We start from the raw sequence: 17,013 nt of genomic DNA, 5'->3' as shown, positions 1-17,013 counted from the left end.
TCACATATGTCTGAGCTGAGGTCTCTGGTCTGTTTTGAGCTGAGAGTTCTATAGAGTTTCCAGATCTAATCAGGATTCTGTCGAGAGAATTTTCTCCATCCAGAGCTCCAGTTGCTGTAGAGAGCCGTAAGTCTTATTGGTTCTTGGTGTGCAGTCCCTTGGCTGGCAGAGGGGCCCATTGACATAACCCATCTATGATGAATATGCTAATGAAACATAGTTGCTGACGTTTATTGAGTGCCTGTCATGTGCAGGGTGCTTGAAGGTGCACTGGGTTGTATTTTTAAATTCTCACAGTAATCCTGCTTGGGAAACAGACTGTCCCTGTTGTCCAGATTAGTGAACTGAGAGTAAGACAGGTCAGATGCTGATAAGGATGGAATCCAAATACAATCTAGTAGACTCGGATACCCTCACTCACTCTAGAGTCCGTGGATATCCCTTGGCTCTCTGCCTCTTCCACTTTTCTGTATTGTTTGATGCCCTCTCAGATGGAGAATCTGGCTTCTCCACCCCACAGTGACTGCTTTAGAGGAGAGGGTCTCCAGCTCCCCTTTACCTCATACTCCCCACCCCTGTCCCCACCATTCAGGACAGGGTGGCAAAGAGTGGGCTGTGGTGTGATGCCCAAGGATTGGTGAGTGGTCGTTGGCGATGGTCTCCCACTGATGTTGCGTCAGAAAGGACCCTTCTCCCAGTCATATAACAGGTGCTCTTTGCACACCTGTGATGTGCTCACTGCTCCCATGGGAGAGAAGAGATGTATAAAGTATAGGCGTACCTCTCAACAACTTAGGTCATGAGACTGTAGGTACCTATAAGTAAGGACCCCGAGACTTATTTAAGTGACCAGCCCAGAGTGCACAGCAAGTTAGTGTCAGATTCAGGACTCTGAGCCCTTCCACAGCCTCTCAGGGAGAGCACTGTGGGCTCTGTGCTGGGTGGCCTGGAGACTCCAGGTGAAGGGAGTCGGGAAGGATGGACAGACACGGCTAAGAAGAGAGAGGCCAGGGTGTTCAGGACAGAAGACTGAAAAGTGGAGCTGTTGCACCCCTAAGATATTACAGCTGTGCTTTCTGCTCTCCTTCATCCTGTGGGGAATCCCAGGCTTGGGTCACAGCGTAATAGCACAGGGTCATTGACTGAATTTTGTCCAGTGCTGCTTTGCATCCATATATTATCTCACAGGGGCTTCCAGATGGCTCAGCGGTAAAGAATCCACCTGCCAGTGCAAGAGATGCAGGTTTGATCCCTGAGCCAGGACAATCCCCAGGAGGAGGATATGGCAACCTACTTCAGTATCCTTGCCTGGAAAATTCCACAGACAGAGGAGCCTGGCGGGCTGTAGTGCAAAGGGTCACAATGAGTCAGACACGACTGAGCAACTGAGCACACTTGCGTTATCTCACTGAGCCTCTGATTGTGCCGGAAGGTATAGAGGAGGTCTTCCTCTCAACCATGAAGGGAACTGAGGTCTCTGACTCCAAATCCCAAGTCCTTTCCACTATCCATGCCACCTCCACATTTCTGTCGTTGGAGAACACAAGCTCTGCAATCAGATAGAAGGAGGTTAGAGGGGGGTTCTCACACCCTCCCTCTGTTTTGTCTCTACGGTCTTTTGATTTGCAGGCTGAGGCAATTACAGGTGAAGAACATGCCCTTTAGGGGGCAGGTGTATGCTAAGGGGTCAATGACATAAGGGAGGCACAGTAACACCGGAGTTCCTCTAGTGCTTTTTTCAACCCACTTTCAAGTCTTTGATTTACATGTGAAAAAAGTGGTGTGCCCCCAGAGTTACAGTGACTTGCCCAAGACTACACATTGAGTTAATAAATTGCAACACTGGGTTAGAACTCTGGTCTCTTGTTGCCAAAGAGAGCTTACCTTTTTCTTACACAATTTTGCTCTCCTACCGTAATGGGGCTGGGGTGCAATCCTGCCAGAGGAAGGCCTTGGGGATTGGATCAAAGCACCTTGGAGCTGCAGAGAGAGCCTTAGAGATCCTCTGGTCCCTCCTCCACACTTGACAGATGAGAAGAGCGATGCCAGGGTGCTTAACTGACTTGTCCACAGCCAGATAGGTCTCTGCTCTCCACAGAGCAGTAATAAACCCAGCATCCTGACACTGAGGTCCCAGGTTGTTTTCACACTACTTTGCAAAACTGGATTCCAAATTGCCTTTTTTCTATGCAAACCTAAAGCCTCCATCCAAATCCCAACAGTTTACAGTTAGAACAAATGTTTAGTTTGGACAGTTTTTTCCCAAATAGAATTTCATTCTCATTTTCTCTTTCTCTCTCAATTCTTACTAAGGGTGATATACTAGAAGTGGGGGCAGGGAGAGCTTCAGTAGATGACCTTGGTAGAAAAAAGGTAAAAATTTGATAGATTCTCTTAAAGCTAAGGAGGTCCTCAAAGCCAGGAAATAATTCGGAGGCCAGCCCCTAGCCTGTCCCAGCCAGCTTACTACTTGTCCCACCCCGCTCACAACAGGCCTTCAAAAGGCCCAGCCTTCCCTTGGCAGCTGCATTGGGTGAACACCAACGGAAATCCCTGGTATTTTTCTTTGCATGACCAACCATGGAGATGTAGGTCAGGCGTTGCTGACCTGGCAGTTATAACAGCTCTCGATCTACCCCCTGCACCTGCAGCCACATGTGCTCAGGCCCATGGGGATGGGAAAAGAACGTTCCCCTCCAAACAGGGGTCCAGTCCTCAAGGGCCCAGGTAGATGGAGCTGGCTAGGACTTAGGAGGGTGCTGGGAGAGACCATCTGGATGTAGGGACTAGGAGGGTGTCCTTGTCTCTTTCCCCGCTAGTGTCTAATGCCTGCTGTGGTTAGTAGTAGCAGGGTTGGCAGTGCTCTGCTCAGGGCAGCTTGGCATCATCATCGCTGTTGGAGGAGACTGGGAAGGTCTTGTCTTCCCCCTGGGCTCAGTTGGGCCCCTAGGCCTGCACCCGAACCCCGACGCCTGTCTGGTGTTTACGGGATTGAAGCTACCACCCTTTGGGATTTAGCCTGTTTTCCTTTCTGCTCTCAGCTGTCTGGTCTCCATAGACCTTGCCTACAGGTTTATGCATGCCCGTCCCCCACAGTGCAGCCCCACGAGCCTCCTCTAGCTTGGCCTTTGTTCTCTTCAGCAGAGCTGCCGGTTCTGTGCCTGTCCAAGGGGTGAGCTTTCCTGGCCCCTCAGATAGGCTCCATTGGTCCAGCCTAGCTGTGCCCATCCCGAGATTCAGTCTCTTCGCCTGCACTCTGGAGGGCAGGGCTATGGTTCCAAGCCAGGGAAAGGGCACCTGTGTGGCTGTTCTGAACTGGCCTCTAATTGACTGGCTGATTTCTTCCCGAGCTCTCCGCTGGAGACCTCATATATCTCCTTTATAAAGATGTGGGACCAGGATCGGTACCAATTATCTTCAAGATAACTTACAGATGATATGCAAATAAACATTAAAAAATTTTAATAGTGTTTTTATTTTATGTTGGTTTTCATTTGTGGCAAATGATATTAGTTTTCTGTTTATATCAATAATAATATGTTGCCTTTTCATTCCAGTTTTTCATTTAGCAAATACGTACTGAGTGTCTGCCTATGCCAGCACCGTTCTAACTACTGGGAGATCTGCCTGCATGGAGTTTTTGCATTCAGAAGAGACAGGGAATGGTGGTTGGGATGGAAAGTGGCTAGGTAACACTTGGTATTTGTTTGTTTTAATAAAGAGTGATTGGGAAAGGCTTCTCTGAGAAAGAGCCATGCGAGCAGAGATCTGCGTGACCCGAGGGAGTAAACCATGTGACAGTCTGTGGTAAGAACATTCTAGACGGAGGGAACAGGTGCAGAAGCCCTAAGGTAAGAAGGGTGTGCTTGGCATGTTTGCGGAAGACCAGAGATGAGTGTGGCTAGAACAGAGTGCACAAAGGAGGGTGGTAGAAGACAGAGGTTTGTGTAAGCCGTGGTGAGACACCGTGGCTCTTCCTCTGAGTGAGATGGGAAGGATAGGCAGCGGAGTGTTTTAAGCAGACAGGTTTGGATCCTACTGCTTTTAGAGGACTCTTTTGCTGGCCCCGGTGTGAAGGACCAGAGAGGGAAGAAACGGAGAAATCAGGAAGGATGTGGTTATAACAACACAGGCAGAAAATGATGTTGGCTCAGACGGTGGGGGTGGTAAGAAATGGTGAAATTCTGGATAAGTTTTAAATATATATTCAGAGGAATTTGCTGACAGATCAGAGCTAGAGAGGACTTAAGGATGACTGCAAGGTGTTCCAGGCTTCCATACCTGGACAGATGAAACCACTGTCATTCAGTAAAAAGAGGAAAGATGCAGAAAGAACAAGCTGCTGCTGCTGCTGCTAAGTGACTTCAGTCGTGTCCGACTCTGTGTGACCCCATAGACGGCAGCCCACCAGGCTCCCCCGTCCGTCCCTGGGATTCTCCAGGCAAGAACACTGGAGTGGGTTGCCATTTCCTCCTCCAATGCATGAAAGTGAAAAGTGAAAGTGAAGTCGCTCAGTCGTGTCCAACTCTTAGCGACCCCACGGACTGCAGCCCACCAGGCTCCTCCGTCCATGGGATTTTCCAGGCAAGAGTACTGGAGTGGGGGGCCATTGCCTTCTCCAAAGAACAAGCTGGGGAGTAGGTTAAGACTTTTCTGTACATCTAAGTGTTTAAAAAGTGAGTCAAACTTGTGGACACAGCGGGGGAAGGAGAGGGTGGAACGAATGGAGAGAGCAGCATGGAAACAAATACACTACCATATGTAAATAGATAAGCAGTGGCAATTTGCTGTATGACTCAGGGAGCGCACACCGGTGCTATGCGACCACTTAAAGGGGTGGGAGGGAGGTTCAAGACGGAGGGGACATATGTATAGACCTATGGCCGATTCATGTTGATATATGGCAGAAACCAACACAATATTGTGAAGCAGTTATCTCCATTTAAAAAATTTTTTATAAGAGTGAACTCTAATGAAAATAAAAATAAGAAGTAAGTCAATTAATTAATAGGAAAATGTTCATAATAATTATGACACATAAATAAAACTCAAACTGTGATGGCTGAAATTGTGTTTAGAGGGGGCCAGACATGTCTCTGCTTCCTTCCAGCCCTGAAATTCTACTTTGGTGATTTCAGGTATCTAAGTCTCCCATTCATGAAGAACGGGAACTTGAGACTCAGCCCATGTAATGGATACAAAAGGAAAGCCAGGAGAGGAATCCCTTGGGCCAGGCTTCTTTTGTTAATTTGGAATGACCTGGAAGGTTCTTGTACACATCCTGGCCTCCCGGCGTTGCCTCATTCACTCACACTGAGCACTTTCTGCCTAGCAGGCCCTAGATATACATAGCACAGCTCTGATGCCCCTCCCCTCCCCTTATCAAAAAGCTGTGCCCACCCCTACCTGGGTCTGGCTACTCCATGATCCTGCATGTGCCTGAAGGTCAGGTGAGCAAATGGCTTTGACAGCAGAAGTGGTTTTATCTCATTTTTCCTCCCACAGGGTTCCCATAGTTATCAAGCTGGGAAAAAAATCCTCAAAGGCCTTTTACCCTGCCTTTTGTAGATGAGAAACAGGGCCAGAGAAGCAAGCAACTCGCGTGGTCCATATCCAGTCCCTTAGGAAATCCGTTCAGCTTTACTGTTAAGAAATAAATTCTGAATCTGACTGCTTCTCTCCAGCTTCCCTGGCACCATCCTGATTAAGCCACCCTCATGTTCTTCCCGGATGGCTGCATCAGGTCATCACCAATCCCTTACCCTGCAGATCTCTACCCAGCAACCAGAGGGCCTTTGTTAAAATCAAAATCAGATCATGTCTCTCCCCTGCTCAAAACCCTGCAGTGTTCACGCAGAGGACAGGCTCAAGTCTTTAAATGGCCGTGAAGGCCCTGCACATTCTGACCCTTGGCCACTACCAGACCCCACGCTGTCATTCTCCCCTCATTCACTCAGCTTCAGCCACACTGACGTCTTCCTTGTTCTTGGAGTGCCCCGAGTGTGTTCCTGCCTCGGGGCCTGGCCCTCGCTCTTCCCCTGCCTTTCCTCAGATCCTTGCAGTGCCTGTTTCCTCACTTCATTTAGGACTCTGATCAGATGTCACCTCGTAAGGAAGGTTTCCCTGACCAGGGTTTTAGTTCTGCCCTCTTCAATGTTTCTTTTTAACCCCTTCTCTCATTTAGTTTTCTTTTCAGCACTTAACCACCATCTGACATTTGTTTATTTCCTGTCTCGTCCCATTAAATTATAAACTTATGTAGGTAGGAATTTTCTTCTAATTTAGTCGCTGTTTTATCTCTAGCATTTAACATGGTGCCTGGCATTTAGTGGGCTCTTAATAAAGATTTGTGAAACGAATGAGTGTCCAGAGCTAAGCAGGTAATCCTCCTACAGCCCCACACGTCAACCCACAAAGGGGTCATGGTCTGTCTTGGACCTCAGCTAACAGCTCTACCAAGGCTACTAGGCATGACTTTTGTTTCCAAGATAATGACCAGATGGAGGGAGGAGGTCTCTTCAAGGACTGGCCTTGCAGGGCCTGGGTTAGGAGACAATAGGGAAGCAGAGCAGCCATCTGCATACTTCTCTTCTTGCCACCAAGAAACCCAGGGGGAGTACCAAGGACATGCCTCTGCCCTGACCTCAGAATGGTCTCTGATCCAAGGCTCAGTATCCTCAGCAAGTAGTGGGCATCGGGTGGGTGAGCAGGGAAGGAAGGAAGAGCTTAGTCACATCCTTCTGCATCTGTCCTACTGCGCTGGCAGACAACGTGCCCTGGAGTCAGACACCCTCACTGGGTAACCAGATCTCAGACAAAGTTTCCTCACCTCTCTGAGTCTTAGTTTCCTTTTTGGTAAAATGGGGACAGCACCTACTTAGAAGATTTTGAGAATTCAAGTAGGGGCTAAGTCAGTATGAGCTGTGGGGGTTTTTTGTTGTTGTTATTTGTTTGTAGCTATACGTAATGAGACTACAATATAAGAAGCACAAATGGGGCCATTCATTTTTAGCTATAAAAAAACAGCTAACAATTATTGAGCACTTTCCATGGACCTTTTAATCCTTGCCACTAAGGCTGTGATGGCAGTATTCTCACTTTGTAGACAGTACCCTGGGCTTGGAGAGATAAAGGATCTTGCCCCAGGTCCGGCAGTCACAGAGCTGGGGTTAGAACCCACACTGTTGGACTCTAGGAGTCAAGAGGCCTTGAGATGGGGGTGGGGGTCCCTTTGCCTCCTCAGGTCTCATTTTCCCATCTACTTAGAGTAGAGGTTGAACCTGCTGGTGGTGGTGGTCTTCTGCAGTTTGTTGGTGCTGTGCGCATTGACTATGAGCAGGAAACCTCCAGGTGGCCCCTCCCTCAGTATCATGGCTGCAGAATCCTCCAGCTTTCCTGACACCCGTCTCAAGCGTCTTGCTATCGTGTGCCTTGAGGGGGCTGGTGGACTGCAATGAAGATGAAGTGGGGAGGCTGCAGCCTGAGGGACCTTCAACACTGAGGTTTTGGTTACAAGGCTGTACGTGAGGGGCTTCCCTGGTGGTTCAGACAGTAAAGAATCTGCCTGCAGTGTGGGAGACCTGGATTTGATCCCTGGCTTGGGAAGATCCCCTGGAGAAGGGAATGGCTATCCACTCCAGTATTCTTGCCTGGAGAATCCCATGGGCAGAGGAGTCACAGGGTTGCAAAGTGTCGGACACAACTGAGCAACTTTCACACGCTGTATGTGAGAGCATTCTTATGTGTTGGGGGGTAGGGAGGGGTTGCAGGGATTTGCTCTCGTCCCCAAATCCTCCAGAGCTGTTGCCTTCTGCTGTGGAATGCCAAACATTTCCGATCAGATAAAGGTGGCTGAAAATACCCGGACTTGTCTGGACTAGTTGGAGGCGGTGCTGGGGTGAGGAGGTTGAGGCCACTGGGGCAGAGCCTGGCAAGGTCTGGCCTTCTGAGGAGCTGGCCCTGGTCATAGATATGCCCACTGCCCTTGGCCCTGGAATCTGCAGGTTGGACAGCAAGGCTCAGCAGGCTTTGAAGTGGAGGCGACAAGTCCTTCTGCTCCAGAATGTTGCCTCACCTTCCACACTAAATGACCGGATCTTTCGAATACCCCTGAGAGAGAACACAGGTAGTCAGTTATTTGCCCATGTGTGAGTTATTTTCATCTTCCTCACGCTGCAGCACTAATGAGAGTCCTTTGAGATGATCGCCTTCATTGTACAGACGAGGAAAGTCCCAGACTTTCCCAGCATCCCAGACAGCGGAATGGACTCACCCCCAAGCAAGCCAGTGACAGCACTGGGACACAAAACCCACACCTGCTGACACTCAGCCCATTGCGCTTCACAGCCTGCAGCATTGATCAGTGTCAGAGTAGGGCAGCCCTGGGCAGAAAGGAGGAGGGAGTGGCTGCTTTGGACCGTGGAGTACTTAGAGGCACAGACCCCAGAAGGCAGCAGAGAATTAGGAAGGGGGTTGGCCCCAGAGATCAAACCTCTGTTCCTTATAGATTGCTACCCTAGTCCCTCCTGCCTGTTGTGTCAACACAATGCAGAAGATGTCTTTTCCAGAACTTTCTCCTGACCTGGGGAGAACTTGGTTTCTGGGGAGCCCCAGGTACCTTGCCCAGTCAGTCACCTGGTATCTTGGGGCCTCCTAGTTTTTGCACACAATGAAGGTGGGGCTTAAGAGAGAGGGAACTGGCCTTCTTTCCTTCCCACCTGTCAGCCTACTTAGCAGTGCCTTCTCTGGGCCCAGCACTGGGCTCTCAGCCTAGGAGACAGAGCTCATGGTCAGAAATGAGCAGCTCAGCAAATGGGTGAGAGAGCCCAAGGAGACTTGGAGCAGGAGAGCAGAAGGCCTCCTTAAGGCCTGCACGTTGAGACCTAAGAGATAAGCAGGAGAGAGCTCAGCATAGGGACCAATGTGAGCAAAGATCCTGAGGCTGAACAGATAATGGTGTGTGAGGAGTAAGCAGCCTGGCCCCAGACAAAGCTGAAGAAACCCTGCAGACCATGGAGAAAGACCTAAGACTCAAGCTGAGCCTTGGTCTAATAATACGAACAGTAATAATTACTTAAATTATTGCAAATCTACTAGGTGTCACATATAGTTCTAAGTCCTTTACATGAATTACTGTTGAATTTTCACAATGTTCTTGTGAAATGAGTACATCTTTAATTCTTATATTATTAATGAGGTCCAAAGCTAAACATCTTAGTCTAATTGCAAGACTTATTGGGTCCCTGCGTGCTCTTTGCTGTAGGAGCCCACTTTGGTGGAGAAAAAGAAGATAACTAGTCACCATCCTTGGCCTCATCTAGATAGCACTGCTATTTTATAAATGAGGAAGCTGATACTCAGAGAGCAGCAGGACCTGGCTCAGGGCCTTAACCTTTTTCTGCTAGCCCGTGTTACCTTCTTGGTTAGCCCTTGGGAGAGTTGGAAGAGAGCAGCAGAGGAGAGAGAACCAGAACTCAGGCCAGCTAGGACAGGCAGTAGAGGGAAAGAGGCAAAAAGTTTTCCATTAGAGCCGATCAAAGGGAAATGTTTTCCAAAAGAGCTGCTCAAAAATGAAATGATCCACACAGGACGAAGGGAGCCCCTTCTCACAAGTGTGTATGTGGTGGTGGTGTTTAGTCACTAAGTCTCATCCGACTCCTGCGACCCCATGGACTGTAGCCCGCCAGGCTCAGAGGAGTCCATGGGGTTTCCCAGGCAAGAATGCTGGAGTCGGTTGCCATTCCCTTCTCCAGGGCATCATCCTGACCCAGGGATGGAACCCGCATCTCCTGCAGTGGCAGGCGGATTCTTTACTGCAAGTGTGTAAGCAGACGATGCCCTGTAGATAACTCCATGGTTCTGGACCATCTGGAGTTAAACAGACCTACTGTGTAATCAGGACGCTCCAGCTTTCCTTTTGTTTGTTTTTTTCCTTTCAGTTTTATTGAAATGTATTTGACATACAGCACTGTAAAAGTTTAAGGTTTATAGCATAAAGATTTGATTTCCATACATCATGAAGTGATGACCACAGTAAGTTTAGGGAGCATCTATCATCTCATAGAGGTACAAAATCAAGTAGAAAAAATTTTTTTTTCTTATGAGAACTCTTAGGATTTATTCTTTTAAAACCTTTTATATATAACATACAGCAGTGTTAATTATACTTATTTTGTACATTACATCCCTAGTATCAATTTATAACTGGAAGTTTCTACCTTTTAGCTACCTTCTTCCTTCCCGCTCCCCCCATCCCCTCCAATCCCTGCCTCTGGTAACCACAAATCTGATCTCTTTTTCAAAAAATATTTATTTGGCTGCACTGGGGTACGCAGGATCTTTAGTTGTGGCATGTGGGATCTAATTCCCTGACTAGGGATTGAACCCCAGCCCCACCGTCCTCTACATTAAGAGCGTGAAGTCTTGGCCACTGGGCCACCAAGGAAGTCCCTGTTTGATTTCTTAAATATAATTGACCTACAGCATTATGTTAGTTCCTGTTATACAGCATAGTGATTCCATAATTCTATACAATGCAAACTGATCACCACAATACGTGTAGTTAAGGTAAGTCACCATACAAAGATGTTACATAATTATTGACTATATTCCCCACACTGTACATTTCATTCTCATGAAGACTTATATATTTTGCAACTGAAAGTTTATGTCTCTTCATCTCTCACACCTATTTCTTTTCTGTCCCTACCCCCTCCCTCTGTTAAACACCTGTTTGTTCTCTGTATCTATATTTCTGTTTTTGTTTGTTTGTTTGTTTGTTTTGGATTAGAGTCCACACATATAAGTGAAACCATACTGTATTTGTCTTTCTCTGTCTGACTTATTTCACTAAGCATAATACTCTCTAGGTCCCTCCGTGTTGGCACAAATGGCAAGACTTCATCCTTTTTGAATGGCTAGTATTTAGTGTTGTGTATTTGTATCATATTTTCTTTATCCATTATGTGTTGATGGGCACTTAGGTTGCTTCCGTATCTTTGCTGTTGCAAATAATGCTTCAGTGAACATAGAGGTGCCTTTATCTTTTCTAATTAGCGTGTTTGTTTTCTTCACATAAATATACAGAGAGTGATATTGCTAGATTCTGTGGTGTGTGTGTGCACGCGCACATGCTCAGTCATGTCCAACTCTTGTGACCCCATGGAATGTAGCCCACCAGGCTCCTCTGTCCATGGGATTTTACAGGTGGGAATACTGGAGTGGGTTGCCAAGATCCCTTCTCTCGGGAATCTTCCTGACCCAGAGATCGAACTTACATCCCCTGCATTAGCAGGCAGGCTGGATCATATAATAGTTCTATTTTTAATTTTCTAAGGAATCTCCATGCTGTTTCCATAATGGTTGCACCAACTCACATTCCCACCAATAGTACATGAGGATTCCCTTTTTTCCACATCCCCATCAATGGTTGTTATTTGTTGTCTTTGATAACAGCCATTCTGACAGGTGTGAGATGTTAGCTGATTGTGGTTTTGATTTGTCTTTTCCTAATGGCTCAGATCATGAACTCCTCATTACCAAATTCAGACTTAAATTGAAGAAAGTAGGGAAAACCACTAGACCATTCAGGTATGACCTAAATCAAATCCCTTATGATTATACAGTGGAAGTGAGAAACAGATTTAAGGGCCCAGATCTGATAGATAGAGTGCCTGATGAACTGTGAATGGAGGTTCATGACATTGTACAGGAGACAGGGATCAAGACCATCCCCATGGAAAAGAAATGCAAAAAAGCAAAATGGCTGTCTGAGGAGGGCTTACAGATAGCTGTGAAAAGAAGAGAAGTGAAAAGCAAAGGAGAAAAGGAAAGATATAAGCATCTGAATGCAGAGTTCCAAAGAATAGCAAGAAGAGATAAGAAGGCCTTCTTCAGTGATCAATGCAAAGAAATAGAGGAAAAGAACAGAATGGGAAAGACTAGAGATCTCTTCAAGAAAATTAGAGATACCAAGGGAACATTTCATGCAAAGATGGGCTCAATAAAGGACACAAATGGTATGGACCTAACAGAAGCAGAAGATATTAAGAAGAGGTGGCAAGAATACACAGAAGAACTGTACAAAAAAGATCTTCACGACCCGGATAATCACGATGGTGTGATCACTCATCTAGAACCAGACATCCTGGAATGTGAAGTCAAGTGGGCCTTAGGAAGCATCACTACGAACAAAGCTAGTGGAGGTGATGGAATTCCAGTTGAGCTGTTTCAAATCCTGAAAGATGATGCTGTGAAAGTGCTGCACTCAATATGCCAGCAAATTTGGAAAACTCAGCAGTGGCCACAGGACTGGAAAAGGTCAGTTTTCATTCCAATCCCAAAGAAAGGCAATGCCAAAGAATGCTCAAACTACCGCACAATTGCACTCATCTCACATGCTAGTAAAGTAATGCTCAAAATTCCCCAAGCCAGGCTTCAGCAATACGTGAACCGTGAACTCCCTGATGTTCAAGCTGGTTTTAGAAAAGGCAGACGAACCAGAGATCAAATTGCCAACATCCGCTGGATCATGGAAAAAGCGAGAGAGTTCTAGAAAAACATCTATTTCTGCTTTATTGACTATGCCAAAGCCTTTGACTGTGTGGATCACAATAAACTGTGGAAAATTCTGAAAGGGATGGGAATACCAGACCACCTGACCTGCCTCTTGAGAAACCTATATGCAGGTCAGGAAGCAACAGTTAGAACTGGACATGGAACAACTGACTGGTTCCAAATAGGAAAAGGAGTACGTCAAGTCTGTATATTGTCACCCTGCTTATTTAACTTATATGCAGAGTACATCATGAGAAACGCTGGACTGGAAGAAACGCAAGCTGGAATCAAGATTGCCGGGAGAAATATCAATAACCTCAGATATGCAGATGACACCACCCTTATGGCAGAAAGTGAAGAGGAACTCAAAAGCCTCTTGATGAAAGTGCAAGAGGAGAGTGAAAAAGTTGGCTTAAAGCTCAACATTCAGAAAACGAAGATCATGGCATCCGGTCCCATCACTTAGTGGGAAATAGATGGGGAAACAGTGGAAACAGTGTCAGACTTTATTTTGGGGGGCTCCAAAATCACTGCAGATGGTGACTGCAGCCATGAAATTAAAAGACGCTTACTCCTTGGAAGAAAACTTATGACCAACCTAGATAGCATATTCAAAAGCAGATATGTTACTTTGCTGACTAAGGTCCGTCTAGTCCAGGCTATGGTTTTTCCTGGGGTCCTGTATGGATGTGAGAGTTCGACTGAGTGAAGGCTGAGTGCCGAAGAATTGATGCTTTTGAACTGTGGTGTTGGAGAAGACTCTTGAGAGTCCCTTGGACAGCAAGGAGATCCAACCAGTCCATTCTGAAGGAGATCAGCCCGTGGGATTTCTTTGGAAGGAATGATGCTAAGGCTGAAACTCCAGTACTTTGGCCACCTCATGCAAAGAGTTGACTCATTGGAAAAGACTTTGATGCTGGGAGGGATCGGGGGCAGGAGGAGAAGGGGACGACAGAGGATGAGATGGCTGGATGGCATCACGGACAAGATGGACGTGAATCTGAGTGAACTCCTGGAGTTGGTGCTGGACAGGGAGGCCTGGCATGCCGCGATTCATGGGGTTGCAAAGAGTCGGACACGACTGAGTGACTGAACTGAACTGAATTGAATGTTTCTTGATGTTGAGCATCTTTTCATGTACCTGTTGGCTCTCCGTATGTTTTCTTTGGAAATATGTCTGTTCAGATCCTCTGCCCACTTTGTAATCTGGTTATTTGTTTTTTTGATGTTGCATTGTATGAATTCTTTGTATATGTTGGATATTAACCCATTATCGGCTATATCATTTGCAGATATCTTCTGCCTTTTAGCTTCTAAAAGGCACCTTCTGCCTTTTAGTAGGTCGCCTTTTAGCTTTGTTGATAGTTTCCTTCTCCATGCAAAAGCTTTTCAGTCTAATGTTGTCCCATTTGTTTATTTTTGCTTTTGTTTCTTTTGCCTCTGGAGATGTATCCAAAAAATATCGTATTACAAATCAAAGAACATACTGCCTGGGTTTTCTTCTAGGAATTTTATGGGTTTGGGTATTACATTTAAGCCTTTAATTCATTTAAAATTTATCTTTGTGCATGGTGTGAGAGGATCATCCAGTTTGATTCTTTTGCGTGTAGTTGTCCATGTAAGTGTGGGTTCATTTCTGGTCTCTCTGTTCCATTGATCTATGTGTCTGTTTTTTCTGCTGGTACCAAACTATTTTGATTACTGTAGCTTTGTAGTATAGTTTCAAATCAGAGAGCATGATACTTCCAGCTTTCGTTTTTTCTCAAGATTATTTTGGCTATTGGAGGTCTTTTGTATTTCCATACAAGTTTCACAATTATTTATTCTAATTCTGTGGAAAATGCCATTAATATTTTGATAGGGATTGTACTGTATCTATAGATTTGTACTCCATCTTTCTGAACCTCAACTGGGAAGTGAGGATGTTAGGGGTGAGCTTGAGCATCACATGGAAGGTTGGATGGGCATCTTTTTAGGTCACTCTTGAGTCTCTGATTCTGTTTCAAGGCTGAGCCTTGGTCCTTCTCACCCTGGACACTGGGAGAAGAATGAAAGGCTGTGGCCATCTACTCATGAAAGATACGGCGTTCATACTGAAGCCTGCATCCCTGGAGCCCATGAGCCACAACTGCTGAGCTTGTGTGCCACAACCTGGAGCCTGTGCTTTGCAGCAAGAGAAGCCACTGCAGTAAGTCCTGTGCACCGCAGCTAGAGAAAGCCTGCACACAGCAGTGAAGACCCGGAGCAACCAGAAATAAAATAACTAAGTAATGAATAAAAATACCTAGAAAAGAGTAGATAGGGAGTTAGTTACCAAGGATGAGATAAGGTTGAGATGAGGGGAGTTTTCAGATTTCCAGGGAATGAATGCATATGAGCAGGTAGCATCTGCCCAGGAGCCATTAAGCCTTTGGGCTCTGGAGCCAGACTGCCTGGATTCAGATCCCTGCTCTGTCATTTATGAACTGGATGGCCTTGGGAGGTCACTTAACCTCTCCGTGCCTGTTTCCTCATCTGTAACATGGTGAGTAATGATAGCACTTACTTCATGGGGTTCTTAGGAGGATTCAGTGAATTTACATACACAACAAAGCTCTTGGCACCACGCCTGGTGCTTGGTAAGTGCTCAGTAAATCTCAGCCATCACTCCCTGGGAAGGAGATCGAGAGCCCCTAAATGAGCGTCTGTGCCCCCGGTAAAGACTTTTCTGAATTACCTTTATCTGCCTCCAAGACTGGTACCCAGCTTCTGAGCTGAGGCGGTGGAGAGCTTGCGCTGCACTGCTGGGCCTGATAGCTTTCTCAATTCCCTAACGGAGGTGTTATCTCCTCCCGGCACAACCACTTCCTTTTCTGAGAAATGAGCACATCTGTCAGGCTTAGCTTCTTAGAACTAATGGAGGGGGCCAGGCAGAGGAGGAGAGGCTGGCAGCTGACAAGGGCAGACTTTAAGAAAGATTACCAAGAAGTTTGCTGTAAGGATGCCTCCAAATAGCCCCGACAGCCCAAATGGCTTGGGCTCCTCATTCCACCCTCTTCTACCATAACACCAAGGTCGCTTTGCTTTACCAAGTGCTTTCATCCCCTTTTCTCACCATCCTGCCTGTGAGGTCAAAGCAAGAGAAACTGAGGTTCAGAAGTAGAGAGGCCTGCTGTGCCACCCACCAACTGGGCTGACTCAGCTGAGGTGTCAGCCCAGCTCTCTAGCCACCCATCTCTTAGTCCCTGCCCCATGGAGCCACCTCTCTGAGTTGCCTACGTCCAGGCCTGTGGTCCCCAGGGTGGAGGAGAGAGGCTGTGTTCCTCTCATTTTGCTGAAGCCCACACACAACCCACCCCCTTTCCTCCCACCCCCCTGGGAAACCCAAGGGAAGTGGATTCCAACCACAAACCTCACTTCTTCCGAGTCTCCGCCTGCAGCTCCCTGCTGAGAGAGTGATAAGGCCTCCTCCTTTGCCCCACTGCCCACTTGCCTGCCATCTCTGTGAGATCTCCTAGCAAAGCCTCATTTGCCTATTCAGTTGGCATTTGTCAGCCTCTCCCTCAGGGAAACTGAGTCCAAGAGCAGAAAGTGACTCATGGCCTGCCTGTGCAGGGCTTTGATGAGGCCGGGTAAGGTACATTCTTGATGTTCTGGCACTTTCCCTGGGCTGCTAGGAGCCCCTTCCTCTTCTCCACCTACCTCTTTCCAGAAATAACCAAGCAGGAAGGAAGCAGTGGGCCTGGGCCCTCCAGAGTCACACTAGAGGAAGGAAGGGCCCGTCTGGCAGCGGTGCTTGTTCTCCGCTAAAGCCAGGACGGAAGGGTTTCACTTTCTCTCCTGGCCTTCGTCACATCCTTTTCCTGTGGCACCCAGTTCCCCTCAGCTGGCTTGGGGCCAGAACTCATTGATTCAGCTGGTGCTTCAGGCCACCTTCCTCCTCCTAGAGCGACCCAGGGCTATAGGCCTTGCCCCAGAATATGAACTGGTTCTTCAGTTACCCACTTGAGACAGGTCTCTCAGTATCTCTGAGCCTCGGCCTACCTGAGCTTAAGAGTGAGGACCTCCTTCAGCAATAGTGCATGCACCTGGCCTATGACGGGACCTTGAGAACAGTTGTCCTTTCGTAAGTGAGCAGAGCACTGGGTAGAGGCTAGGAGCAAAGGTACTGGAGCCAGATTTTGGTGCAGGCAACCCAGTCATGTCACCAGACCATTGTGTGACCTTGGGCAAGTCACACATTATCTGTGGGCCTCAGGTCTATCAGCTCTTTGGTGGGTTAACAGTAGAACCTACTGGCCCACAGAGCGTAGAGACGGTTTAATGAACCAATCCACAGAAAGGACCAAGGAGAGGGTCTTGCAAGGTAAGTGCTCTGGAAATGTCAGCTGCTGCTGCCGCCACTGAGGAGCCTAGTTCTCTGTGGGTGGAGACAGCAGGGACCCAAGATGGCAAGATTGGACCTCAGAATGAGTAAGA

General features: G+C 47.2%; 1 protein-coding gene and 1 long non-coding RNA gene across 7 annotated transcripts in view; one reads left to right on the top strand and one right to left on the bottom strand.

Annotated features, from left to right (window-relative positions):
* The window catches only part of BCL2L1 (BCL2 like 1), a 52,830-nt gene that overhangs the window by 28,438 nt on the left and 7,379 nt on the right, over positions 1 to 17,013 (top strand).
* Positions 3,452 to 16,348, bottom strand: LOC132657568 (uncharacterized). Its single transcript, XR_009595962.1, has 2 exons — positions 16,237 to 16,348; positions 3,452 to 8,109 (listed from the first exon to the last, which is right to left on the bottom strand). It is a non-coding gene; the product is annotated as an uncharacterized LOC132657568 (long non-coding RNA).

The sequence above is a fragment of the Ovis aries genome, chromosome 13 (assembly GCF_016772045.2).
Source record: "Ovis aries strain OAR_USU_Benz2616 breed Rambouillet chromosome 13, ARS-UI_Ramb_v3.0, whole genome shotgun sequence".
NCBI classification, from domain to species: Eukaryota; Metazoa; Chordata; class Mammalia; order Artiodactyla; family Bovidae; genus Ovis; species Ovis aries.
This window is presented reverse-complemented; position numbering and strand designations above follow the sequence as displayed.